This window comes from Lygodium microphyllum, chromosome 11, assembly GCF_053477565.2.
Source record: "Lygodium microphyllum isolate KBCC chromosome 11, Lygodium_microphyllum_v1.1.10, whole genome shotgun sequence".
NCBI lineage: Eukaryota > Viridiplantae > Streptophyta > Polypodiopsida > Schizaeales > Lygodiaceae > Lygodium > Lygodium microphyllum.
In genome coordinates, this window is record NC_141145.1 from 25,565,780 (window position 1) to 25,592,839 (window position 27,060).

The following is a 27,060-nucleotide window of genomic DNA, read 5'->3' on the forward strand; positions in this document are numbered from 1 at the left end:
CAAAACCCTAAATTTCCATGGGCACCCATCCCTTTCTTTTAAATGACCAGCCATTGTGGCAAGGTCCTTTCTCTATTTCCCTCTTCTAGCCTTATGCCTCTAGCCTACGCCCGTCTAATACTTTACAATTGGCACAGGAGGGAGCCTGATGCTCTTTTACGCGAGCTTTTGGAGTTTTTTTAGGCGCCTTTCATTTAAAATTATGCTTTTGGCCGGAGCTTAGCTTTAGAGACCGCCTGCATGCCTTTGCTCTTTTTCCATTCTCTTTCCCTTTTTTCATTCATTCTTCCGCCTTATTGACTTGGGGTTAACATTACCCCCCTTCGAGATGGGTGCCAGTCCCATGGCACTCTTGGCTACTGTTGGGGTTTAAGAGGCAGCTTGCAAAGTAGTCGTGTGAGGGTAGGTCCACGTGTAAACTCGGGTGCTCGTGGAAGCTTAGTAATAAGGTTTGTTGGAGAAGCCAAATGGATAGCAAGTGGATGACGGGGGCATCTGAAGTTGGTGGTCTGTAGCCTTTGTGATGCCTGGAAGGAAAAGTTGCAGTGCCCTACCTAAGGGGAGTGTCCATCTTATTGTGTAGTGTATTGTGCTCGTGTTGGTGGAATGGGAAGTTGGGTCTAACCACAGGCTAGCCTGGGTGATGTCCCACACTTGAGGACCCCATTCGTGCAAAGGGAGGTGCAGTGCAAGTAGCTTAGGGTGACAGGTCTAACCATAGGCGAGTGGTACCCCTAGGTATGTCCTATCCTTAATGGGCCCTAAGCGTGAAGTGGGGGAGAAAAATGGGCTAGGGGATTAGGAGCAGAGCCAATCGACCAAGGCCACTAGGCATGCCTAAGTTGAGGACCCCTAGGCGCAGTGATCGTGCTTTATGTGGTGCTAAGTGCTTCTATAAGTGAGTTGTTATGTCCATTCCGTGCGTAATGTTCCTCTTGCTTTTCCTTGTATGCTTTTTCTTTTTCTTTTTCTCTTTTTTTTCTTTTTCAGAAATAGTATTACACTAGTAGAATGACAACCAATGCCTAATTCTCCTCATCTGAGTTAGAGGGAGAAGGGGGTCAGATGGATTTGATAGCTTTGCATGTATCCTTTCAGATTCATGCAGACGTGGAGGGAGGTGGTGGAGAGGAAAGGATGATTGCATCTACTGAATTGGCTGTCGTTCATATCTTCTAGGAGAGCTAGCCCAAAGAAGGGAAGAAGGCTAGCCCTCATCATCAAACGTGCCATGGCACAGCTGCTATCGGTGGCATTAGGGTCAAAAAAGAGAGCAGGCAGGCCACGTTCTTGTGGGGTCAGGTCCTACTTGAGTAATAAATTAAGTAACCTAAGATAATTACAGATAGTTACAAAGGCTGGATCGAGGCATGAAGAGAAATCCACGAGGAAACACGTCATGGAATCATTTAGGCTTCCCGAGTCGAAGAGGAGGGCATGTTTGAAGGAGGCAGCATTGGAGTTGTAGATGATAGGAAAATCATAATGCCCATGGAGATTGGCAAAAAAATCCACACCTACCCTACGAGGGTATGCTGTGAATGTGGGATCATTCCTCTCGTAGGGCAGGGTGTTGCAAAAAGCTATCCAGATGAGCATGTTGATGTTGCACACTTGCCTCCTCCATAGGGGATGGTAGTTATATCCCTGTACAGTATGTGGTACTTCAAACACCTTGTTTTGCCAAAACTCAACTTCTTCATTTTCCCAAAGAGTGGGGGTCCTCTCCCTTTCCTATAGCCACTTCTATCCCAGTTGGCTACCAGTCGCGATCACCTCCTCCATCACCTTGAGTGATAGGTATCTCCGCAGGTTGTTGGGCATGAGGAAGTTGAAGGTGAATGGGTCTTTTTCTCTTTCTTACTACTCCCAAATCACCAGCTCTGTGTGGAATCCAGCAGGGAGGTCATCGGGCACGGTGGGAGGAGTGTGGATGATTGCACAATCAATTTGGCTCTTAGTTGCTTCCTGGTTTCTTTAACTAACTTTCTCCGTCTTTCCTTGAATGCGGCTTGTCTCTCTGTGGATGGATCAACCTGTTGTTGCTCTTGGACATGTGGCAAGGGGGGCTATGGGATCACATCTTCTCTGAATCTCCCCATATCGAATTCAAGCTCAGCCTCCTCCCCCTGCCCGTCTTCTTGTTGTGCCCCTTCTTCAAAGCCCACTGCATCAATTTCTTGGGGGGTTAGCCCAGCCAGTAGCAACTACTTTCGTTGCTCTTCTAGGCTTAGCCTATCCTCCGCAGGTTGGAGTGGCATCTGTAGCCCTACATGTAGAGCTCTGTGTGCGATGCTCAGTTTTTTCTATACCACCTCCAATGACTATTAGTGTGTTAATGAAGGCCTTTTCAGTTTTTTCGTGTCCATTAGTGTGGTAATTAAGGCCTTTTGCTGGGCACTAAAGGCTATCTGGCGGCTTCTGCTTTACTCTCTGCGAGGATTTTTTCTTTCTCCACCAAAGTGAGGCACCGTGCCAGTGTCTTCACCCTTTTTTCATTCTACACTGCCCACTCCTCTGCTCTCTTGTTCATTTCTTCCATCCTCTCTCCCTACTTCTGTACCATGGTTACAAGCTTCTGCTCTTGATCTTTCAATTCCCTACTCATGTTCTCCTGCTCTTTCCTTCCCAAGTATAGATGATTAGTCATAGAATTGATCTCCTTTTGATGTTGCTCCCTCTCCTACTTTCTCTCCTCTTTTTTGGCATTCAATTCCTCCATCATTTGCTTGATGTTGGCAGTTTTTGCCTCCAATTCCCCATGTTGCATCAGGAGGAGCTTATACTCTCTCTGCATCTGCACTAATTCCTGATTTTTATCCTTTAGCTGCTGCTTGTAGCTCTCCTCCATGTCCTCCTTGGCCTTTAATTCATGTTTGAGATCGAAGATCTCTCATTGTTGCATAGCTATAGTGCAGGTCTTTTCGACCTGGAAAGTAGCTACCGACTCCTTTTACGCCACAAACTTAGCCACAACCATCTTCTTTTTCTCCTTAGCCTTCTCCAGTTGGGAGAGCAACTCGGTGACATACTCGGTCGTAATTAGCTATTGGCGTCACTGTTGTGTGGATTGGAGTGGTCGAGGCCTCCACTTTCTGAAGTTTCTAGTCTTGTCTCGACTCAGCATCTACGGCTGGTCTCTTTTGCCCCGTGGCCGTGGTCTTCGTGCTCTTTCTCTGGGCCATTTCTTCATTGATAAAATACTGCATCCATGCCACGAAGTTGGAGACCTCCACACTGGTGGGGATGCTAGGGTGAGGGTGGTTGGTTCGGTGGGAGGCACCATGAGGGTAGGGATAGGATGGATAAGGGCCTTGCCTTTGCCTTCAAGGACAGTGGGTGGCATGATTTCTCGTACCTGCATGCTAGAACCAGGCCCTTCTTCCCTCAGCGGGCTCCAGGCTCCTAGATCATCGACCTTGCTCTACTGCTTGATGGACCGACGTGTGGCTTCGGTCAAGTCCTCCTCCTCCTTCCTTCTCAGTTCCTCTTCTTCCTCAACAGCTCTTCTTTGCCTTTCTTCTTAGTTTTCCTGTACTCTTCCAATTTCTCTTTTTCTTCCTATTCTTTCCTTTTCCTCTTCTCGGCCTCCTCTTTCGACACCTTTTTAGCCTTGTTGACTTCTTTCTTTTCTTTTTCTTCTTCCTATTTCTTCTTCTTCTCCCTCTTCTCAGCCTCCTTAAGGGATTCTCTTTTTGCCTTCTCCAAATCCTCTTTCTCCTTCTTGCGGCCTTCATCCTGCTTCTTTTTCTTTTGTGCCCCTTCTTCTTGGGTTTCTTAGCCCAATTTTTGCCCGATTGTTCTTCTTGTTCTTGCCCTTCCTTATCACTCTCGGTCCTATCATTGGACCTCTCTTGGTCCTGGTGAGGGGGTGACCTATCAGGCGTTTCTCCTTCTCCTTCTTCTGCATCTTGTGTCTCCTTTACTGCCTCCTAGATGATCACGATCAAAATGCTTCCATAGGCAATAAATGAGGCCTTCTTTCTTTCCGTGGCCTTGGAAGCTGGGGACTCCCCTCCTGCTGGTGTACTTCCTAAAGCTAGTGCTTTAGCCGCATGGTCAATGGTTTTGCATACATATCCGTTCCAGCTGACTTCATGCAAGGTGTGAGCTGCTACATTCTCTGGCACAGGCACATTGATTCGATGCATTAAGGCATTGTAGCATTGGCTAGAGAAGAGTGCATGAACTAGCTTTCCTTGTAGTCTGGCTTCCACATCAGGAATGTCCTGGATACTAATGCCATAATTAGTTAGCACATCATCCTTTTTCATTTTCAGCATGGCATACACATCCCTCTTCTGCTTCTTCTCTATCTTGGACTCTAGTCCCAATGCCTTCTCCACCAAGGCTGGGTTTAAGTGAACATGTACCTGTTTAGCATTTTCTCCCCTTCCCACCATGACGGTGCTGCACTCATTGTCAGGGTCGTATGTTCTGAGAAACTCCACACACTTCGTGTGGTCAGGCTCTTGTGCAAATTTCTCGAGGTACTTAGTGAGATTGCATTGCTCGATGACTCTCTTGGCCACTTCCTCCTTGGCCACCACACCCTCTACGTTATGAATGGTTCGGAACTTGAGCTGGTTGTAGGTGCCGCTTTCAAGGGTGATGCAATATTGCGCTCTTTCCTCCTTCGTGAACGAAAGTCAGTGGGGCACAGTCTTACTGCAACATCTTTTGTTCCTGTCATAATCCCAAGTTTCCATTAGTACTTTCAAATTAATAATTTGTTGGAAAAGTCATAATGAAAAAGAAAGACTCTATATGTTTATTGAATGAAAACATAAAAATCTAGTCCAATGTAGAATTTTCCCTTCAGGCTTTAACTTTTTACCCTTTATTTCAAAGTTCTCATGCCATTTTTCCTACCTTGCTCGTTGTTTACGTGTTTATGCGTTTCACCTCACCCCCCTCCCCTTCCAGCTCGAGAAGAATCTGCAATGGATCTAGGAGTTATCGACATAGAAATCAAGTGTAGAAATGAGGGTTGTGCTCTGACTGAGCTTCGCAGTCTAGATCAAAAGGTTGAGTGCCTACGTGTGTGATGTAAGTGAGAACATCTGTTAGAAAGTTACGGGAAGTGACGTGGCTAGCAATATGTAGCTCTTTCTCAGTCAATAGGTGATCGAGGTAAGGGTGTCCTTTGATGTGCTCTTCCAGGGGTCGGCCCCATGAAGAGTGGTTAACACTCTATATGAGGTTGGCACAACGTAAGTGGGGTCTGACTCCGCTATTTTGATTGCGCGGCACTGCTCAGTGTTTTTAATGACTTGGCACCCTTCAACTTCCCATTGTAACCTAAGAGTGTACCAGTGCCTCAAGAAACGGGGATTCAGTATCAGTAAGTTTTGATAGTTCTGCAATTTCTTGGTCGATGATGGCAGAAGTGGTTCATTGATCATATGACGTGATGAGACACTGTTTGAGGGCTTGCTCTTTAGAGATCTCGCTATTGAGCAATTCAGTAGCAAAGTTACCTGTTTTTGTATAGGCAAGTTCAAACGTCTCCCAAGAACAAGGCATCGTATGAACTTTGGTTGGAAAAGGTTCGGGCAACAAGCCTAAGTCCAAGCGGTCATAGTTCAGAGCTAACTCTCTGAAAGTGGCATGTAGTCGTCTAATGAAATTGACTACGTCATCCCCCGTATCTTTGGCTAGATCAAAGGCCAATGCCAAAAATGATTTTTGCTCATAGGAGGGTTTAAGACGTGCTGGTGGTTGGGGTTTGATAGCACTAGAGCCTTTGATAATGAACAGTTGTGGCTGCAGTTGTTCTTGAGATTGCAGTTGGACCTCCTGGATTAGAGTTGGGGAAGTAGTAGTTACATCTGATGGAATGCTACCTTCAGAATGGATCATTGTAGTCCGGTTGGCTCTAGCGGGTGATGGCTCATGTGATGATGTCTATCATTTGGGATGATAGGCTTGTTCGACTCTCTTGGGCACGTGTGTGAATGAGCTTGACGGATGTGGGTTTGGGAAGCATTGCAGCTTATGGTTTTGAGGTTCTATGGGACTTGGGGTGATGAAGCTTGAGGATGGTGTACGAGTGGTGCCCTTGGCTGTGTGGGCTTTAGGGATCCATATCCAGGCATTCTCCTCATAGTAGCCTTGTGCATGCAAGAGGGCTTTAGGGACCCACAATTGCTTGATCATGCACCGATTTCTGTGACTGTGCCTTGGTTTACTAGGTTTAGAGCTTCGGGTCTTATGAGGATGTGTGCGTCGACTCCTAGGCGGCGGTTGCGGTTGTTTAGGCTTCCATTGAAATCGAGGTCATTGGGCCTTAGCTTTTGCTGCCATGAGCAATAGTTCTTGAGAGTTGGTGGGTGGTGGCCGAGCACTACCCCCTCCTTAGATTTGGCTGCTAATATTTCTACCGGTGGCCTTGCGGACTATGGTGAGGTTGCACAGCCCTTGCTGAAAGATGTAACAATGCGAACGTTGCATATGGCGAGGTGGATGCATTGCAACTCATAATCAACGTTGTAACGAGTTTGCTTTTTGAAGGTTCACCCTAGCAGTGACTCCGTGCCTGTATCTTTGGCATTTGAAAATACGTAAAGATCATTGGTACAGTCTCAGACTTGATGGAAATGGCGGCCCTGCACTTGCTGAGGAAGTGCGTATGAGCAGCCCCCATATGGGCTTGATTTGGCATTAGTGGGTTGTAATGGTGGTTTGCCAAGTTGGGTCCAATGATCTTGAGTCAAGACATTGTAGTTTGCTCCCTCATCAATCAAGGCATTGAAGGCGCATGTTCGCTTGGCGGTGACCGTGATGTGCAGGTATCCTCATCCTCCTCATCGACTTCAATGATTGTGGCTACTCGTACTTTGATAGGTGGTTCCAACATTGATGGTTCATGTAGAGGATGCGTGGGAGGGTAGTACTTTTTGATATGACTGCCATTGAAGAAGCCTATTCCCTCACCGTCTAAAGTCTCAAGCTCGATGTTGCCTATTCGGCTGATTACACGAACTTTGAAAGGTCCAAGACCCCTAAACTTCATTTTTTGCTTATGCCCCTTAATTGAGTATAGGAGCACTAAGTCACCCTGTTCGAAGTTGCGTTGCTTGACATGCTTGTCAAACCAGCTCTTGTGTCATGCCTTTTCACATATGAGTGCACGAGTGGCTAGAAGGTGAGTCTCTGAGAGGCATTTGAGTTCAACTAGGCATTGCGTCCATGTCTTCTTTCCTTCCCATCATTCCTAAAGTGCGATTCTCAAGCTGGGCATGAAGAATTCTATAGAGAGAATTGCTTTGATTCCGTAGGTCAACCTAAAGGGGGTCCAACGGGCCGACATCCATTTTATAAGCTGTGCGGTAAGCCCACAAGGTTGCCATCAGCTTGCTATCCCAGTCGTTGCACGAGGTAGAGACTACCTTGGTTAGGATGTTGACAAGAATCTTATTGATGAAGTGTGTGCCCTAGTCGCTAACTAGTTTGATGGGGTAGCCGAATCGTGAGATTAATTACCTGCTCCCACAAGCACTTGGTAGTCATTTGAGCATCATTCTTTCGTGTTTCTCTCGCCTCTACCCACTTTGTTAGGTAATCTGTGGCCACAATGATATATTTGGTCTAGGAATACTGTGCAACAAGGTTGATGGGTCCTATGAAGTCGATTCCCCATTTTTCAAAGGGTTGTCGTGCAATGATTAGGGTCAACTCCATTTGATCCGTGCAAATTGAGACCTTCATCCGCTAACACTCATCACAATGCTTAACAAGTCATGCTGCATCACAGAAAAGCATTGGCCACCATAGTTGAGACTGCAGCACCTTGCGGACCGTCATGTCTCCGCTAAAGTATCCACCAGTAATTCTGTTGTGTGCCTTTGAGAGCACGTCGTGCATATGCGTAGCAATCCATCTTGCCCTAGGCAATACAGCTAGCCTACTATCAACTGGTAGGGTTGGATCTTGAGAATGAGTCACCTCAGTCTTGCCTTCTCTATTGAGCATTTAGGTAGTCCGTGCTCAAGCACTTGGACTATGTCATCTGCCCAATATGGCATTAGATCAACCTTGAATAAATCTCTCTCACTGGAGAGGTTAAATAGATGGGCGTCTGACAATTCATCGGCAATGCCTTCTCCAGCGGCTTCTCCTGTGGGGATGCGTGACATATGATCAGCCATGTAATGTTGTTTTCCCTTTCGTACAATAACAGAGAAGTCAAACTGCAAAAGCAGAAGGAGCCATCGAGCTATGCATCCTGTAGTGCAAGGTTTATTCACTAGATATAGCAAGGCTTGATGGTCCAAAAAAAAGGTAAAGGGCGTAGCTCCCAATAGATAATGACGGAACTTCTTCACATCAAACACCATGGCCAAGCCCTCTCTTTCTATCATCAAGTAGCTCATTTCCATCTCAATGAGTTGTCTGCTAGCAAAGCTCAGTGGACAGTCTAGGTTGTGCTCACCAGGTTGGCACAACACTGCCCCCACAGCAAATTTAGAAGCATCAATATACACGTGTAAGGTAATGGTCCAATTTGGGGTTCGTAGAATTGGTGCTATGGTTAGAGCTTCTTCAACTCTTCATATGCTCATTGGCATGCTTCAGTCCATTCAAAGACAATCAGTAGCTTGTATAAAGGTCTGGCTATCAATGTGTAATTCAGCACAAACCGTCGATAGTATCCCGTATGGCCTAAGAAGCATTGGACTCCCTTGTAGTTGATTGGGGGTGGAAGGTCGACAATAACCCTGACTTTCAAGAAGTCAGTGGAAATGCCATTCTTCGACACCACGTGGCCTAGGATGCATCCATGCTTCACCCAAAAATTGCATTTCAAGGGGCTCAAGGAGAGACAATATAGGCGACACCGCTCAAAGACTACTTGGAGTTTGTCTAAGTGTTCCATCTAGGTCGAGTGAATGCAGAGGTCATCGACAAAGATTTCCAACTCTTTGTGAAGCATGTCTTTAAATATGGTGCACATGAGGTGTTGGAAGGTGGCAGGGGCATTAGTCAACCCGAAAGGCATGACTATGTAAGCAAAGATGCCCCACTCGGTGGCAAAGGCAGTCTTATGCCTGTCGATAGGATGCACTTGCACCTGATTGTATCCTGAGAAGCCATCCAAAAAATTGTAGGCCTCCTTGCCTGCCACTCTTTCAAGCATGTGCTCGATGTATGGCAATGGATAATTGTTCCTTTTAGTAGCAGCGTTCACCTTCTTGTAATTGACGCACACTCTAATTTTTCCGTTTTTCTTCATCACAATTACTATGGGTGATATCGAGTCCGTATGCTCAATTTCCTAAATGAATCCCACTCTCATCAACTTATCAATCTCTTCCTTGATAGCATGAGTGTGCTTTGGACTCATTGGGTGTACGGTCGCTGCTTCACCAGCGTTGTGTCTGGTGGCATGGGTATATTATGAGTCACTACACTCAAATCTACCCCCTTAAGCTCTTCCAAGGACCAAGAGAATACGTTTACGTACTCTCACAAGAGAGTGACAAGACTCGTTTCTTCTTCCTCAGTCAAGTCATCGGCAATGAAGGCTAGTCGGGGTTAAAGTTTGCTATTGGATTGTCAGCTAGCTTGTCCGTTAAGTATTCCAGAACCTCCCAGAGTTCTCTTTTGTTGCTTGGTACTTGGAAGGTGATGGGCTTAGGTCTCCCACAAAGGGTTCCTACCATCATGCAAACTAGTACAGAGGGCGTGCCGTTAGACTTGCCCATCATTTTGATGGCTTGCTCATATGCCTCATGATCTGAGAACAGCAGGTCGACTGTAGCAAGGACATGCATCCAATCTTGCTCATCCTGTGGGCATGGGATATACTTGGTCAAGGGCCCATAAGACTTCTTGACTTGAGCATTACCCTTGAGCATCGCGGAGATGGCATCCAAGTCGACTAGTGAGGTCTTCCAAGTGTCCATCTCTACCCTCACAGCTTCCATTCTGTTGCCTAGGAAGATCAAGCCGTTACCCCATTCTTTGATAACTCTACTATTGTGCATCCAGGGTCGGCCTAATAGGATATCATAGTCCACTCCCTTCATGACTATAAAGTCGATAGAGAACTGGACACCTGCAATTTTCACTAGCCAATTTTAAAGTACCCCAATTGGCTTCACTCTCATGCCGTTTGCTAACGTGACATTAAACGAGCAGTATCGACAGGTGGTTTTTCCCATGTTTGAAGTACTGTATGGCTCAGCACACTAACCCTGGCTCCCGTGTCTACGATCCCCTTTCTCGTTGTGTCGCCTAAGGCTAGGACCGGTAACACTACATACATCTCGGTGCCTTCCCAAAAAGCATTAACGCGCAAGGATTTTGGCATAGAGTGCAGCGTTAGACTCGGTATTTGTGTTTCTGCATCATGGTCGTGTAGATTAGTAGCTTGTTCTCGTGACCCCTCAGCCCACTGCTTCAGGTCTTGCCATAGGGTGGAATGATGCTTAAGCAGGTCTCCCAGGTTTAACGTCACAGGTGTGATCACTAGTGTGGGGTTGGCTGCTCATCTCTCTCCTAAACTAGATTGTTCTGGCCAATGGCCGTGACTGATTTGCTAGCATGCAGCATCAAGGCTTGGCCTAAGCGGTGCTACTTGTGGTGCGGTCACATCTCTTGAATTTGGTCAAGGGGGTGAGACTAGTGTGCTTATGCTGGGGAGATCATCAAATCCATCTTCTAGGATGGGTTCAGCGTCCCTTAAGTGCTCTTGGGCCTCTTTCACCCAGGCCTTCACTTTCTCTATGGCCTCTTGCGCTTCGGATGAAGGTGTTCCCCTACCTTGGCACTTCCCTTTTCGGCCGTCTTAGGGGCTAAAGTTTTTGCCTCTGCATCCGTGACCTTCTTCCTAATAGGCAGAGTTGTAGCGCTCTCAGTTTTCAGTGCAATATTAGCTTCCGACCTCTTCTTTCTCCGCCTGCGGCTCTTCCTCCCTATTGAGGCTGCATTGAGGTTGCTAGGTCCTGGTAGTGATATGCCAGCACATGTCATGACTCACAATGGGATAGGTGTGGCCTCCCCATCGAGGTTCTTGGCACCAAACAGCCCCAATGGGACAGATGGTACATTGGCTGAACTTGAAGAAGATTTTCGCTTTGGGAAATCGATGAAGAGATGGGTGATTCCACACTCAACGCACCTTAGGTCAGCTTTGTCTCTATTCTTCTGCTCCCTCTTAGGGCAACATGATGAGACATGACCTAGGTGACCACAAATCCAACAAATGATTGGATCCTGCGTCTGCCCTCCTAGGCCTTTACCTTGTCCTCTCCCTAACGCTATCACCAGTACTAGTCGATAGTCCATAAGGACTGCATTGCCCTCGTCGTCTGAGAGACATAAGGGTGTAAGTAAGTCTCTTCCTCATTTGGCTCTTCCTCGTAGTGGATTGGAGCGTCACTTGGTGGATGGGTCACATAGGGGCCATGTGGTCTAGGTATGCCAGTAGGGTTTATGTTCATACTAGGAACAACCGATTTGTCATTAGACGCAGGAAGGGCCAATGGGGCTCCCCTATCGAAGAGTGGCTGCAGCCTGTTCACTAGGTAAGGCTGGCCATATGGTCACGAGTACGAAAGTCTTCTCGGCAATCTACAATGCGCGACGTCGTGACCAAACCTGCCGCAGTTTGTGCAAGTTCTTGACCTAGGGTCTCAGGAGGGCTCAAAGAGAGTCTAGGAGGGCTAAGGAAGAAAGAAGGAGGAAAGAGGAGGAGGAGTTTGTGAAGATAAGAGAAGAATCAAAGAAGGCAGAAGAGGACAGGAAAAGAAGGGTGGAAGAAGAAGCTGAAGAGAAGAGACTGAAAGAGATGGCCGAGTTGGCAGAGGCTATACGAAGATCTATGAGCCCCCGTCATAAAGCTGAAGCTAGTTCAAGTGTGGAAGCAGCTCCAGTGGTGGCTGTAGGCAAGGGCACGTCCCTACTACATCCACTTCCTTCCTCTTTTGTGCCTGCAACGACTAAAACCACGACTACAACCACCACACAACCCACACCTCCCCTCGACACGGCACAGCTAATGAACATGGTGCAAATGCTAGTGAGAAAAGTGGCCAAGATCGTGCCAATAATAACCGGATTGAAAAGGCCCATGGCCACAGATGCAGAGTCACGGCAAGACCCTAAAAGAGAAAGGCTGGAGGCATCAACCACCACACCCCATACTCCCATGCATGCCGACACTGACTATGACGCATATGTGGCTGAGCTACTGGCACAGCTAGACAAGGCAAAGGAAGATAAGAAAGTGGCCTTGAAGGAACTAGAAAAAGAAAAAAAAACGTCAGCTGCTCTTAGGCTAGAAGTTTCAAGGCAGGGAGCCGACCAACAAAGAGAAATAAAGGCCCTGTAGGACCAGCTAGTAGCAAAAACAAAGGAAGCCCAGGACAACGAAAGCCGCCTTAGACAAAGGCTGGAAGACAAAGAGCAGAACCTGGTGGCAGAGCAAATGAGTCTAAAGCTACTAGTGCAGCAATACAATGATCTATAGCAAAAGGTCGCTCAAGTGGAAATGCTAAGACAGGAGGTACAGGAAGGCGAAGCCAGTATGCCACAAGAACATAACATGGAGCTCCATTTCTGGCAGGAGCTAGAAGAACAAAACAAATTAATAAGTGAAATCAAGTTTCTGAAGAGTGAAGGGCCAGGAATCTCAGCAGAGCAGAAGCAAAACGGCTACAAGATGAAGTGCAAAGATTACAAGATGCACTGGAGACCTCCCAAGAAGATGTAGAGGCCCTCATGGCCATGGCTTTCAATAAAAAAAAGGCTATTCCTTACTGAGATCCAAAGCCAAGAGCAGCTAGTGCAGGAAAAATCAGAAGGACTAGCCGAGGTGCACCGAAGGCTCAGCATTGTAGATCAAGCCAAAGGGATTGCTGAAGAGCAGCTGGCTCAGAAGTTAAGAGAAAGGAACCAGTTGTCGTTTTTAACAAATGAGCAGCAACCACCCTGGCGAGCCAATTGGAGGAAGAGAGAAAAAGGATGGAGGAAATAGCTATGGATTGGGAAAGGAATAACTTTGACAGGGTGAGGGACTTTACCAAACGCTTGGCAGTGGCAGAATGCGAAAGAATGCTTGCAGAAGCGAGGGTTGAAGCTGCCGAAATAACTACTAAAACACAGTGGCAGGCCTTCCTCAACATGGTACTCCATGTCACACAAGCTGAGGGCGATGATCTAGTGGAAAAGTTGAAAAGAAAGTTGGAGCTAACCACCCGAGCTCTAAGATATGGACTTCAAGAGTGGGTGTTAGAAATCAAGCTCACCGTCAGTGTGTCTTCATCTATGACCGACATCTATGACAGCTAGTGTGTACAACTGTCTACATGTGACTACATTAAATAAGTCGGGTTAGTAGTCAGTCACTGAAAATCAATGACAGGCTGAAAATTGTCATACACAGTCAATGACAGAATACTCAGATCTGAAAATCAATGACAGGCTGAAAACTGTCATACACAGTCAATGACAAGTACTGTGCATTACTGAAGCAATATAGGTCATCTTGGGGGTTCCATCATCTATATGAACTGGCCTATACATGCTGAATGCATGGAGAATTGAAGCAAGCAATGAGCATCATTGAAAATTGAATTTTGAAGTTGAAGTAAATGTAGTTACATTGTCCTGGTTAATTACAAACAGCTCATGAGGTTTATGCCATTGGTCAATGAAGACAGGTTGTCTATGCCTACTCAGATGCTCATGTATTGAACTTGCCACTACAAAGTAAATGTATGACATGGTCAAAAGACATTTTGGAGCTGCTTGGAGTTTGGTATGCTGAATTCTGGTTGACTGCAACCTGAAACTGAATTTGTTGACACACTCAGTTTTGGACTTGAAATTGTTGCTGGTTACTCACAGTTTACAGTTTTTAGACTGCATGTATATACCCTGGCAGTGAGGTTACATAAGCTTAAGCTTAAGCAAACACATAGCTTATGTATTGACAGTTATATCTACAGTTGAGACCACTTGTTTGAGGGTTGTTTTGGGGTGTCAATGGGCTGAAATACCCTGGTTTTTTTTCTGCAATTCAGTGCAGAAAACTATCATAAACTGTTACGGACTGAACTTAGTCAGTCATACTTATTGGACTCCAGGGAGTCAGGCACTTGATAGACAGTCTATTGCATCATGGCTAATGCATATGGGACTGACAATATCACTCAGATAGTTGGAGAGAAGTTGGATAATAAGAACTTTACATTATGGAAATTCAGAATGAAAAACTTTTTGGTTGGTAGAGGTTATTGGGATTTATGTATAGGAGATGAAGTTGCTCTTGAGTTGCCTGCACACAATCCAACAAATGAACAGAAAAGAGCCTACGGGCTATGGAATGAAAGAGCATGTAAGGTGCTGCATTGGTTTTCCTTATGTATATCTGATGCTATGGTAATTCAAATCACTGGATGTGAGACTCCGAAGGATGCTTGGGACATATTGATGAAAAATTATGGAACCATGACACATGCAAGAAAGATCCAGTTGAAATAGCAGTTCAACAACATGTCTAGGAATGGCAAGAGCATTCAGACGTATACCACGGAGATTAAGACCATAGCTGATCAACTTGCTACTATTGGCTCAAGTGTATCAGAAGATGATATGATTGATGTTGCTCTGAATGGCTTAGGCAAAGAGTACAAAGCTTTTGACACTTCCATTTCTGTCAGAGAAGAGCCCCCTGGCTGGGAAGAGCTAGTTGCTTTGTTGCTGCATGAGGAAGTCAAACTTGGTTTGAATATAGATTCTAGTGCATCTCAGAGTAGAGACACTGTGTTGTACTCTAGTCACTGTGGCAGAGGATCTAGAGGTCGTGGTTCATTTCGAGGTCGTGGTGACACTCGTAATACTTATGGATAGCAGCAGCAGCAGAGTAATTGGCATGGTTCAAATACACAAGGCCAGTGTGGATCTGGTGGGTTTAGAGGCAGGGGGAGATCACCCCGAGGTAGAGGTGGTGGTTCTGGTTCATGGCAGTCATCTGATCAGTCCAACAGGGACAAGGACTGCCATTATTGTGGCCGGTATGGTCATATTGCAAAGGATTGTTACAAGAAGCAAGGAGATATGAAGGCAAAGGGCAGACAGCATGGGCATTATGCATCTTCCAGTGGTGCTCATGATGAGTCAGTTGATAGACTCTTTGCCATGCAGCATGTATCTAAAAATGCATTGAGACATGATAGAGATGACAGATGGTACATTGACTCTGGAGCGTCAAACCACATGAGCCCGCATGGAGAGTGGTTTGATGAGATGGTTGCAGGTACACATGGTCATGTATGTACTAGGGATGATACCCAACATGACATAAAGCATAAAGGGATTGTTCCATTGATGATGCCTGATGGCAAGAAGAAAGGCCTGCATGATGTCTTACATGTACCGACCATAACAAAGAATTTGTTGTCTGTGGGTCAAATGGCAGAACAGAATCTGCAAATGAGGTTTAACAAGGATGGATATTTCATTGAGGAGTATGGAAATGGCTGTAAGCTAATTGCCAATGGCAGAAGGGATGGCAAGATGTTTACTTTGGAAGTGACCATTCCTGAACTTAAAGAAGCTATGTTTGCTCATGATGAGAGTGCCATCAGAGATGTAGAGATCTGGCACAAGAGAATCAGACATGTCAATGTACAAAAGCTAAAATCTATGCAGCAGAAAGAAGTAGTACTTGGATTACCTAAATTCAAGTATAATGATTTTGGTCATGTATGCCCTGCATGTCAGTTTGGGAAGCAGGCACGGTTTCCTTTCATGAGACATGCAAAAAACAGTACTAGGCCTTTACAGTTGGTACACTCTAATGTTTGGAGTCCTTCACATAATTCTTCCTTTGGCCGTGCATGATATTATGTCTCATTTATTGATGATTTCAGCAGGTACACTTGGCTTTATATCTTGAAACATAAGGATGATATGTTTGATGCATTCAAAGACTTCAAGAAACATGCTGAAAATGAATTCGGCTGTTACATATCATGTTTGAGATCAGATGGCGGAGGTGAATATGTCTCAAACTACTTTGACAAGTATCTTGCTAAACATGAGATCAGAAGACAGCTCACATGCAGTTATACACCGCAACAAAACGGTGTTGCAGAGAGGAAAAACAGGGTTTTGATGGAGTCAGCTAGAGCTATGCTGAATGAAAAATGTCTGCCAAATGGTTATTGGGCTGAAGCAGTGGTGACTGCTGTATATGCGCAGCAGTATGGTCTTGATTATGAGGAGACTTTCAGCCCTGTAGCAAAGATGGCTACAGTTAGAACTGTGATTGCTTTGGCAGCAGCTAGAGGCTGGAAACTATGGCAGATGGATGTAAAGAATGCATTTCTCAATGGAGAATTACAGGAAGAGGTTTACATGGAACAGCCTGAAGGCTATGTAAATCCAGAATTTCCAGCACATGTATGTCGGCTGAAAAAGGCATTATATGGGTTGAAACAGGCACCTAGAGCATGGAATGCTCGCATCAGCAGTTATTTACAGCAACATGGTTTCCGATTGGGAGATGCTAATCATAGTCTGTTTGCGAAGAAGACAGATAGTGGCTATGTTTTTCTAGTTGTCTATGTTGATGACTTAATCATTACAGGAGATGATGAAAATGGGATTGCAAAAATAAAGACATGTTTACAGGCTGAGTTTAAGGTCAAGGATCTTGGAGAGCTGAAATATTTTTTGGGGATTGAGGTTGTCTCTACACCTCGAGGCATATGGCTGCTACAGAAGCAGTATGCTCATGACATGTTACAGAAATATGGTATGGCTGATTGCAAGCCTATGGATACACCTTTGGAGCAGAATGTCAAGCTGCAGATTGATGTTGGGACAAAGATTGAGAATGTTACTATGTACAGACAGATGGTAGGCAGCTTGATTTATCTCACGATCACTAGACCTGACTTGAGTTATGCTGTGGGGCTGATCAGTCAGTTCATGTAGAAGCCTCGCAAACCAAAGCTAAGATTACAAGCAGATTAGGGGTTGATTAGGGTCTATCATGATTGAAATCAAGAGAAAGAGACAAGATCCAACTGGGAAAAAAAGAACATAGATATAGTGAATCAAAGGGGTGTAATTGTGTGATTTGAGCCAATCCAGAATTAGCTGCATGCTGCTGGATTGATGCTGACCTTTAGCTCCTAGATATTTTGATATTCTTGCTATTGATCAGAAAATTGGCATAGAACCCTTAGCTTACTATCAATCAAAGGGGTGTAATTGTGTAATGTTCAAATTGGCACATATTTTTCTTTACAAGATGCAAGTACAAGAAGTACCAAGAGAAAGAGAGATAATCACTTTCAATTAGAGGATGAATATGCACCAATGTTCAAAGAACTGTAGAAAAGGATGATGCAATAAGATACAGGATGCAACAAGAAAGAAATGCAAGGAAAAAAATTGTGGACATTTGGATTGATGGGTGCATTTATCCCCCCAATCCAATCACTCAAAGGCCACCACAATTTGAAGGGCTTACATCATTTGTAAAGTTCATTTATGAAGGCAATGAAGGATTGTATGGATACACATGCAGGCTTGTCACACAAGGATTAGTAGGGGCTCATCAAGCCTTGAAAAATATGAAGACAAGATTACAAGTGAATATGTAGTCCTTGATGGAAAAGGATCAATTATTGGCTGAGTAGAACAGGGAGAACCAGAGCCTATAACAAGAGATGTCTATCATTGAAGATGCTATGCTTGCTACACACATGCCAAATATCAAGTTACAGTCTAAAGTTATGGACTTGGAGAAGGTGAATCTAAACATAAAGAGGAAGCTCGCAAAAACTTTGGATATTGGGCCCACTTTAAAAACAAAAAAATCATGTTGACGCATCCGATTAGTTAAACAATCAATTCACTAATTAACCAAAGCAAGTGGACAATATCATAGATGGATATATACTCAATATGCTACAATGAGAAATATGTTCCCTCATGTAGAGAATGATACTGATCCGAGAAAATCACAAAAAAATATTTGTCCAACACTTTGTTGATTTTTTGCACATTTGGAGCTTTGAAATAAAGAAGAGGGTGGGAACAACCTCTTGGGAAATCGAAGAAATCACTGGATGGAAATATTTAATGGATCGGATTACCAAGGGGGGGTGAAGAGTAAAGATCAATGGAGGAAGGTGAAGGAAAAATGTATAATGTGAAAAGAAATGACATGAAATAGATTTGGAGTCATCCAAAGGGCATTTGAGGCTTATAATGTCATGACTTTGAAGCCTTATGATAATTCAACCAAATGGGACCCTTCTTGGAAGCATTAGTGGAAGAAAAATCAGGCACATATTTTTGTAAGATTTTTTAAAAATACTTTCACTCTGATCTAAAAAAACTTTTAAACATGAAAGTTGTAGTGCGTGAGCTGAATTTTGGGCTGGTATTTTTTTTAATAATTTTTTGGAGCCATAAGTTGGGAGATATGGCCAAAATGGTGGATGCCAACTTTTTCCAACTGTAGTGGAGACCACCTCCCAATTTTATACACACTCACACTTTCTTCCCCACACTTAACACTTCCATAAGACATCATTCATTAGACTCCCAACCCTTTCCCCTCACTTATCCTCTCTCTCAAGCTAATAAACTATTAGAATTCCCCTCCTAAATCATCCTTAATTGTAGTAGTGATGTATGGATTCTCACTACTCTCTCTCTATTATTGCTAGATATGATCTTATTTTATGAAGATTCTTTATATTTTTTTATAGGAGAGCTCTTGGACTCAAGCTATGGGGGAGAGAATGGAGACAAATCACCTATGATGGAGCTTGATTAAGTACAAATTGGTCAACAAAACATCTAGATGGAGCTTCCACATTGGTGGAACCACCTTAATGCAGCTTTGGTGGTGTTAATTCATATTCTATCTTAACCTTCTCCCTAAACACCCTCAAGGCCTATATAAAGAGGCATTCTCCTTTGTAATTTGCAAGAAGAGAGAGAACCAAGAGGCCTTCTTCAGCCCCATTGAGCCTTTCCCATTCTCTCTCATGAGCTTATGCAATTCATTCCCTTACTATGGCTTATGCATGCTCTACAATGTAATAAGCCTATGCTATTGGTGTCCATATTGTGTATATTAGTTATGTCCTGAGGGTTCTCTATCTCTTAAGTTTATTGACTCTTTTTTTTTGTAGTTATTATATATATATATATATATATGTATCTCTCTCTCTCTCTCTTAGTTTTCCTCTCTTCTCTCTCACAAGCTCCTCTCCCTCTTGCATAGCATCCTAGTCCGGTCTTCCATGACTAGGTGGTGCCCTTACCTCATTCACTTTGCGGTAGAAGGGAGTTTGGCATAGTATAGAGGCTGCCATACCAAATTTCCTTCGTCATAAATTGGTGCCCCTGCTGAGGACATTCTCATCCACAATTCTCTACCTCCTTATGCAGGACGATATAACACATGGTGGTGCATCCTCTACAACAAGTGTTCCAAGTCGCTCTTCTTCAATGCCTTCACTAACTCTTTTTGAAGCTGGTCAAAGTCCATGACTCCCACAATGGTCTCCCAAGGAATCCCAAGAAAGGAAGTATGCCTATTGGATGACGGCACATATGCGGGTAAAAGGTGTTCACCTTAGAAATTTCATTCTCTCACAATGGAAAAAATCATGTTGCCATCAATTGCTAGGTCATAATTGTGGTGAGTATTTTCCAAACAAAGTGAGGGCCCTTCTGGGAGATCCTCGTCTCCAAATCATCAAATCCCTCTCTCTCTCTGGCCTAATCCACATTAAAGAAGGACAACTATGCATGAATGGTGTGGAGTTTTGTAGAGGTGCAAAGTATGGAGACTACCTTCAACTATTGCTAGCCCGAAGGTTCGGTGTGGTTGAAAAGGTGGCCATCACACCTTATGAAATATATGTCACCGAGGATGGACACACTAAGGCAAGAACAATCACTGGTGAGCAAATTCTCTGTATAGCAAAGTTGGTGGGCTCCAGAAAGAAACACTATGGGAAAAATCCTTTATAATTCAAGAAAGTGCATTCCCTCTACTCCCTTAAGTAGTCTCCACTGATGAATAATAATAATGGCCCGAATTTCTACACCTTCCACTCTGTACAAAACATCCGAGTTAATGTATACATCAGTAGGAAGATTTTTTTCCAGCAGCGTCTTGTCATATACTTTGGGGCTCAAAGATTAAGGAAGATTATTATATTATCGGAACCTATAATCTTCCCAATGCTAGACTATAATGCATCCTTCAATGTACATGTCTTTATTTTATTATAATATTTTCTCATGAATCACTGCGAGTTGTATGAACCAATCTAACCTCTTGCTATGCAAATTGTGCATATTGTAGCCAACACAAAGCTTAGATTCCAAGGCTTTATTAGAAGCATACTGGGGCCTAGACGTCTTTCTAAAATCAATGCATCTGTGAACCCATTCATCCTTCCCCTCATAAAATACAACTTAAGTCTAGACGTGTTTATCTTTGTACTCTACTAAGGCAACATGGCATTTTCAAGCTTCTTTGGGCGCAATGGAAAAAATGTAGTGGATTTTTTGGACAACCTTGAGATGGCCTTGCTTTTCTCTGGGAGGGATGATAAAGCATTAAAGTTGAGGGATTTTCCTTTAGTGCTCAAGGAAGAAGCTAGAATGTGGTTCCAAACTCTAAATCCAACCCAAAGAGTTGAATGGGAGGGATTGAAGGCAGCTTTTTTACAGAGATTTCAACAAACTAACTCAGCTGAAGAGTTATGGCAATGACTTTTGGCCCTCCATCAAAGTGATCCTTATGGTTATGCAACTTATGAGGAAGGATTTTTGAAGCTTTGGGGGCAGTGGTCAGACTCACTGAACGAATGATCGATTTATTTTAGGTTTGTACCCCTTGCTCAGGGAGAAGGTAAATGTGAAATTTCCAAACACTTTTGAAGATGCTTTGAGAATCACTAGGGAAAAGAATCGAAAGATTCTCTACCAAGCCCAAGATTTTGGGAAACAACATCACAACTATGGAGGCCTCTCAAGTTCCCCCAAATGTATCTAATGCACCAGGCCTTGTTAGAGGTCAAGAAGACATGATCCAACAAATAAACAATCTTACTAATCAACTAGAGGGTTTGAGAGTGAATCTTGTGCAAGGTGCAAGAAGACCTATCGAGGGGAATGGTGGGAATCGACCACAAATGCGGCGACAAGCAAGGGAGATATTGTGTTACAACTGTGGAGAAAATGGACATGGTATATACAATTGTCCTCACCCTAGAAGATATGATCACCCTGCCAGAGGTCCTCCACAACAAGTAAGCCCTCCTCGTGCTAGGACTCAAGAATAAGAGCAGTCATGACTTGCAATTTTACAACCACCTTATGTTCAAGTTGAAACCTCTATTGTTCAACCAAATGTTAATGTCATAAAAATAGAGGAGGTGGTCAGGGATAGAAGGCTCCAAGAAGAAATAGCGAGAGGTAAGATAAAGGTAGATGTAGTAGAGACCATGCCTATCAAGCGGGTAGGTTTCCAAAATGAGACAAGCAAGGAAGCAATCAATGAGGCAAGTACATCACGGGCACCTAGAGATGAAGGGAAGAAGAGAAAGACTCGAGCTAGGTCTAAAATTGATATCTCCAACTTCCCTTTGGGTTCTCGGACACAACCTTATGATTTGGTAGCAGATGTGAGCTCTCAAGGGCCAAAAATTACTTGGCCACAACTACTTCATGCCTCTCCAAAGCTACGACGACAATGGTAAAAAATGGTAAGCACAAGGGCAAGGCAAGGTAAAATGGTTAATGCAATTAAGGCATATGGCCTCAAAGATATAGTGCCTTTAGTGGAGGCTCAAATCAAAGGTCAATGGATTCGGAAAACATACATTGATAGTGGAGCAAAGGTTTGTGTCATGACAGAAAATCTTATGCATCAATTAGGCTTAAAAGTAACGGAATCCTCAACCTTTAGGTCAAAGATGGCCAACAATGATGCGGTCACATGTGTGGGTGTAGTGAAAGCTTTGAGAGTTTATGTTTTTGGAATCACTGCAGTAGTGGATGTTTATGTGATGCTAGTAAAGGGAGAAGGATATCCCCTCATCCTAGGGAGACCTTGGCTTATGGGCATCAGAGCTAGGCAAGATTGGGCAACAGGAGATCTGGAGTTGAGACCACATAAGTGTGGGTGGCCACGATCAAAAGGTGGTTTACAACTTGAAGAGTGGGAAGTCCACATTACATTATGGACTTTTCTATGAGGCAGGTACAGATGTACAGGTGTTTGGATACATAGATGCAGATTGGGATGGTAGTATGTCTGATAGAAGATCTACCAGCAGATACATGTTCTCTCTTGGTAGTGCAGCAGTTGCATGGAGCAGCAAAAAGCAATCTACAGTTGCTTTGTCGAGTATAGAGGCTGAGTATAGAGGTACTGCTGTTGCAGCATGTGAGGTAGTATGGCTGCAAAAGCTATTGGCTGATTTGGATGTGCAGGTGGAAGGTCTAGTTGTCATTTATTGTGACAACATGAGCAGTATACAGTTGACTAGGAACCCTGTGTTCCATGCCAGGACAAAACATATTGAGGTACACTACCACTTTGTGAGAGAGAACGTACTAGCAGGTGAGATTGACTTGGTGTATGTCAGCACATAGGATCAGATAGCTGACATCCTCACGAAGGCATTGGGTACAGAGAAGCTTCAAAAGTTTCGAAGCTTACTTGGAGTTGCAGAGATGCATTTGAGCTTGAGGGGGAGTGTTGAGATGACAAGCTCAACACATGCGGACATTGATGATGGACCGCCTGGTTAGATGGGTCCACACATCTACACTTAGCACATCGGTGGTCATTATGACTCTCACATGGCCACTGACTCATTACTTATTATATTCAGGTTGTTACACCTATTTATAGCTGGCATAGTTATATCGTCAATCGACTAGTGTAGTCAGTTATGCATTGTTTGACTTAGTAGGCCACTTTCCTTTTATGTTGTATCTTATCTATACTTTGTGTACATTGTAAAGAGTGTGGAAGAAGAAGAAGAAATCAGCAAAAAAACGTTTTGGCCTCCATCTCTCTTCTTGTCTCTTGAGTGAGCTTCTCCTTGTGCATTCTGTGTGTGTTCGGTGCATCATCTTGAGCAACTCCCCCCACCACGCGATTCTTGACAATAAGTGCTATGGGGAATGCCATGGGTACCACCAAAACCATGTGGGCTATGCCCAGTCTCCAAGGAGGGACGGCGGTTAGCCTCATGGGGAGGGACATGTTCCTTGGGTCGATCTGAGGGGGGTGCAATGGCAAGGATCAAGGCACCCATGCACTCGATGAGTAAGTCCATCTTGGCCATCATCTTGGATTAACAGTGATCTTGGCGGGTTTCCATCTCCCTATGGCATTGTTCCATCTCTCGACGTCGTTCAGCATGACGGGTCTCATGTTGGCATAGAGTATGGTTGAGCATAGCGAAGCGGTCAATCTCGGGGGCATCCTCTTCAAACATGTCTTCATGATTCTCTTGGGCTAAGCTAGGATCATTCATTGAGGCATGAGAGTCCCTTATTTCACACTCGAAGTCCTCTTGGGCCTTTGCTTTACCCTTGTGGCCTACCATCCCAAGTGCACTCCACCAAACCCCTTGTTACAGAAATAACAATATCTTGAGCTAGGAAGCTCCGATCGCCAAACTTTTTGATTAAAATTAAAGCTCTCAATCACCTCTACGAGGCTATGCAAAAATATGTATGATAATAAATGATTAGGGCTTTTGTATAATCACTTTTTGTGGGCTAACTGTGTAGGACTGATGCTTGTCCCACAATACCTCCTAAGCAAAAAATTGAGCTTATCTCCCAAATCGTAGGGCGGAATGGGGAGATTTTTGGTTCAGATCAAAGGGGGGGAAGCCCTCTTCGAATTGAGCTATGGGGACTGCACTCATCACACAGGAAGGCTTTGCTGTAATAGACTTTTGTGGGCTGACTGTGTAGGACTACTACCTGTCCCACAGTACCTCTGAGCACAAAATTGAGCTTATATCCCAAACTGTAGGGCAGAATAGGAAGATTTTTTATTCATATCGAAGGGGGGAATTCCCTCTTTGCATTGAGCTATAGGGCTTGTGCTCAATCACACAAAAAGGCTTTGTTGTAATCGACTTTTGTGGGCTGACTGTGTGGGACTGGCTGTCTGCAATACCTTGCAAGGACTCCCTCAAGGAGCATACCTTATCCCAATGGTGAGGTGCTTATTCCAAGACATCCAGGGCCTCAACGCTGGTTCTCAATGCCACATAGAGCTATACATCCTTTGCATCCATAGTTATATTGATGAAACCATTTCCATGATTGTATACCCTGCCCTTCTTGCATGCATCCACCATACATTTCCAAGTGATGCATGACATTTCAATGCATGTAGAGGGTTGTAGACTCAAATGATTAGGGCTCCGGCTATTCCTTCAAGTGTACCTACACATGTAAGAATATTTGGGCTCCAAATCACCGAGAGGTGGGCAAAGTCCCCCCCGAGCCGGGTTGTGCACCCCTTCAGGGTCTTTGATGGCAAGGGGGTCACCCCTCTTTTGTCTTGCCACCTCGCCTGGTATCGAGCTTTTACTCACTTGAAATATACATGGAAAAAATTTATTATTAAGCAACCAGCATGATATGCATTTACAAATTGAGGATTGGGCCTTTCATGATATGCATGATCAATAAGGAAATGGGATGGGAAAAGGGGTTACCTCTGCAATTCAATGACTCACTGATTGCATGACTTACCCTTCTTACAATTTTTTTTTCCTTATCAATCAGAATCAAAATAGAGTACGGTTAAGGATTAGAGTAAAATCTTGATCAATGGAAAAGAAATTTAAAGATCATTCAGCCATGCATACATTCCAAGGGTGTTGACTGAGGGTGTGGACTGAGGGTGTGGCATTCTCAACCCAAGAACTTCTTCCATCTCTCTCATCAAGTGGCTAAGCTCAACATTTGGATGTAAAAGAAAGAGGAAGAACTGATTGACATACCTTGTTCAAGCCTCAGAAAGAGTTATTGGCTGCCTTCTTCAAGAGCTTTGTGGTTGCCCATCTCTTGCAGCCCGTGGTTGTATGGGGGAGGGCTTCAATGCCGTATATCCTCCCTTCTTGAAGCTTGTGGCTGCTCCCAAGGCTCCCGAGGTGAGAAAATTGAAGGGGATTCAGTGTGCCTTGAGCTGAGTTGAAGGTTTCATGGCTACCATGGCTACTGCCCATAGTAGGGTTTGAGTTATTGTCAAGGGCTGATGGGGGGGTCAATACCTGTGCTCAAGCTTGCCCAAGGGTGTGCCAAGGTTGATGGAAGAAGAAAGGAAGGCTGGGGCTGAGCTCGAGTAGGAGGAGCGAGGCAAAATGCTCAGCACAAAATGCACCGTACTGCTTGAGGCAATATACCACTTTCCCAAGAAGCAACTAGATTTTCAGATATATATCATCAAAGAAAAGTATTTCGACTATGGTTCAACATCCAGAAATAGAAAACCACATAAAAAGAGTTGAATTGTCTTGATTCTGGTTCTTCTTCTTCATGCAGAAAACTTATGCTTCACACAGAAAACTATTGCTTCATGCAGCAACTTCGAACATCTGGGCTTAACCTTCATCATTTTGAATAATGTTTTGACACAGAGGTTCCAAGAAGGCAATGGTAGGATCGCCAAAGTGTTGCTGCCCTTTTTATGCAGAATACATAAAAGAATAGAGAATAATTCATGAAGCAAATACCTAATCTCACACCCAGAAATCATAGAAATTTAGAACTAACCATATGAAAGCATAGATACACTATATTCAACACTACTAATCAGAAAACAGAGAATGAATCACACAAGACATGCTACAAATGAGATCAAGACTCCAGCCATGATGGCGCCAACTGCCAGATCCTCTTCATAATTAGGTAGAAACATCATACATCATGCGTAATCATCATAAGTGATCAGATAGACAAGAAGAACACACAAAATGCCTCATCGGGTCACGTTTTTGCAACTGCCCCGAGCCTCCAGAGGAAGAGGATGGACAAGATGAGGAAGAAAACGAAGCAGGTTATGAAAGTGCAATTGAAGAAGATCCTTTGATAGTGGATGATCTTTTTGAAGTCCCTATAGAGACCTCAGAGGCCGAAGATCTCGGGGTATTGGAGGGAATGACCATGGTTCCATTTGGGTTGACCAATGGACCACAAATTATGCACAATCTACATAAGCAATGGATCAAAAGGCATAAAAATTAAGTTCACCAATGGCTCATGTCACCCTAACCATTCAGTCGAGAGAAAAGATGATGATGATGCCCCTTGCCAACAGAAGTCAGAGCTATCAAAGCCTCGGCTTTTAGAAAGTCCATGCTATGTGAAATTCCTGGACGCATCCTCTAAAGATGAATCCCTAAGTCCAAAAGAAATCACTACTCACACAGACGCAAACAAAGCTCTTATACCCTTCCAGCAACCTCAACAGAAAAATGCATCATCTGTTTAGAAGGAGGACACTAGTTCTAGTGGAACATCAGACGATGACACTACTCCCTTGAAAGAGTCAGCCAGAAGCAATCCGTGGGACATTTATCCATGAAGTGGAAGGTGAAAGACAAGTAACGTTCTTGGATACTGATGGTATTGAACGTCACCTGAAAGTGGGCCTCAATATTCCAAAAGAAGAACTAGTGGTCTTGCGAGACTTATTAAAGGAGAACTTAGACGTGTTTGCTTAGTCATATAAAGATCTAAAGGGGATTGATCCCACAGTATGCCAACATCACATTGACCTAGAGCCTGATGCCAAACCTGTAAGGCAAAGACAAAGGCATATGAATCCTAATTATTCTGCTCTAGTGAAGGCTGAATTATTGAAGCTTCTTGAAGCCGAGTTCATTTATCCCATGGCTAACAGTGAATGGGTTTCGCCCATTATGGTAGTACCCAAGAAGAACGGGAAACTTTGAATATGTATAGACTTTCAAAATCTCAATTCGAAGAAGAAGAAGAAGGATCATTTCCCTATCCCTTTTACAG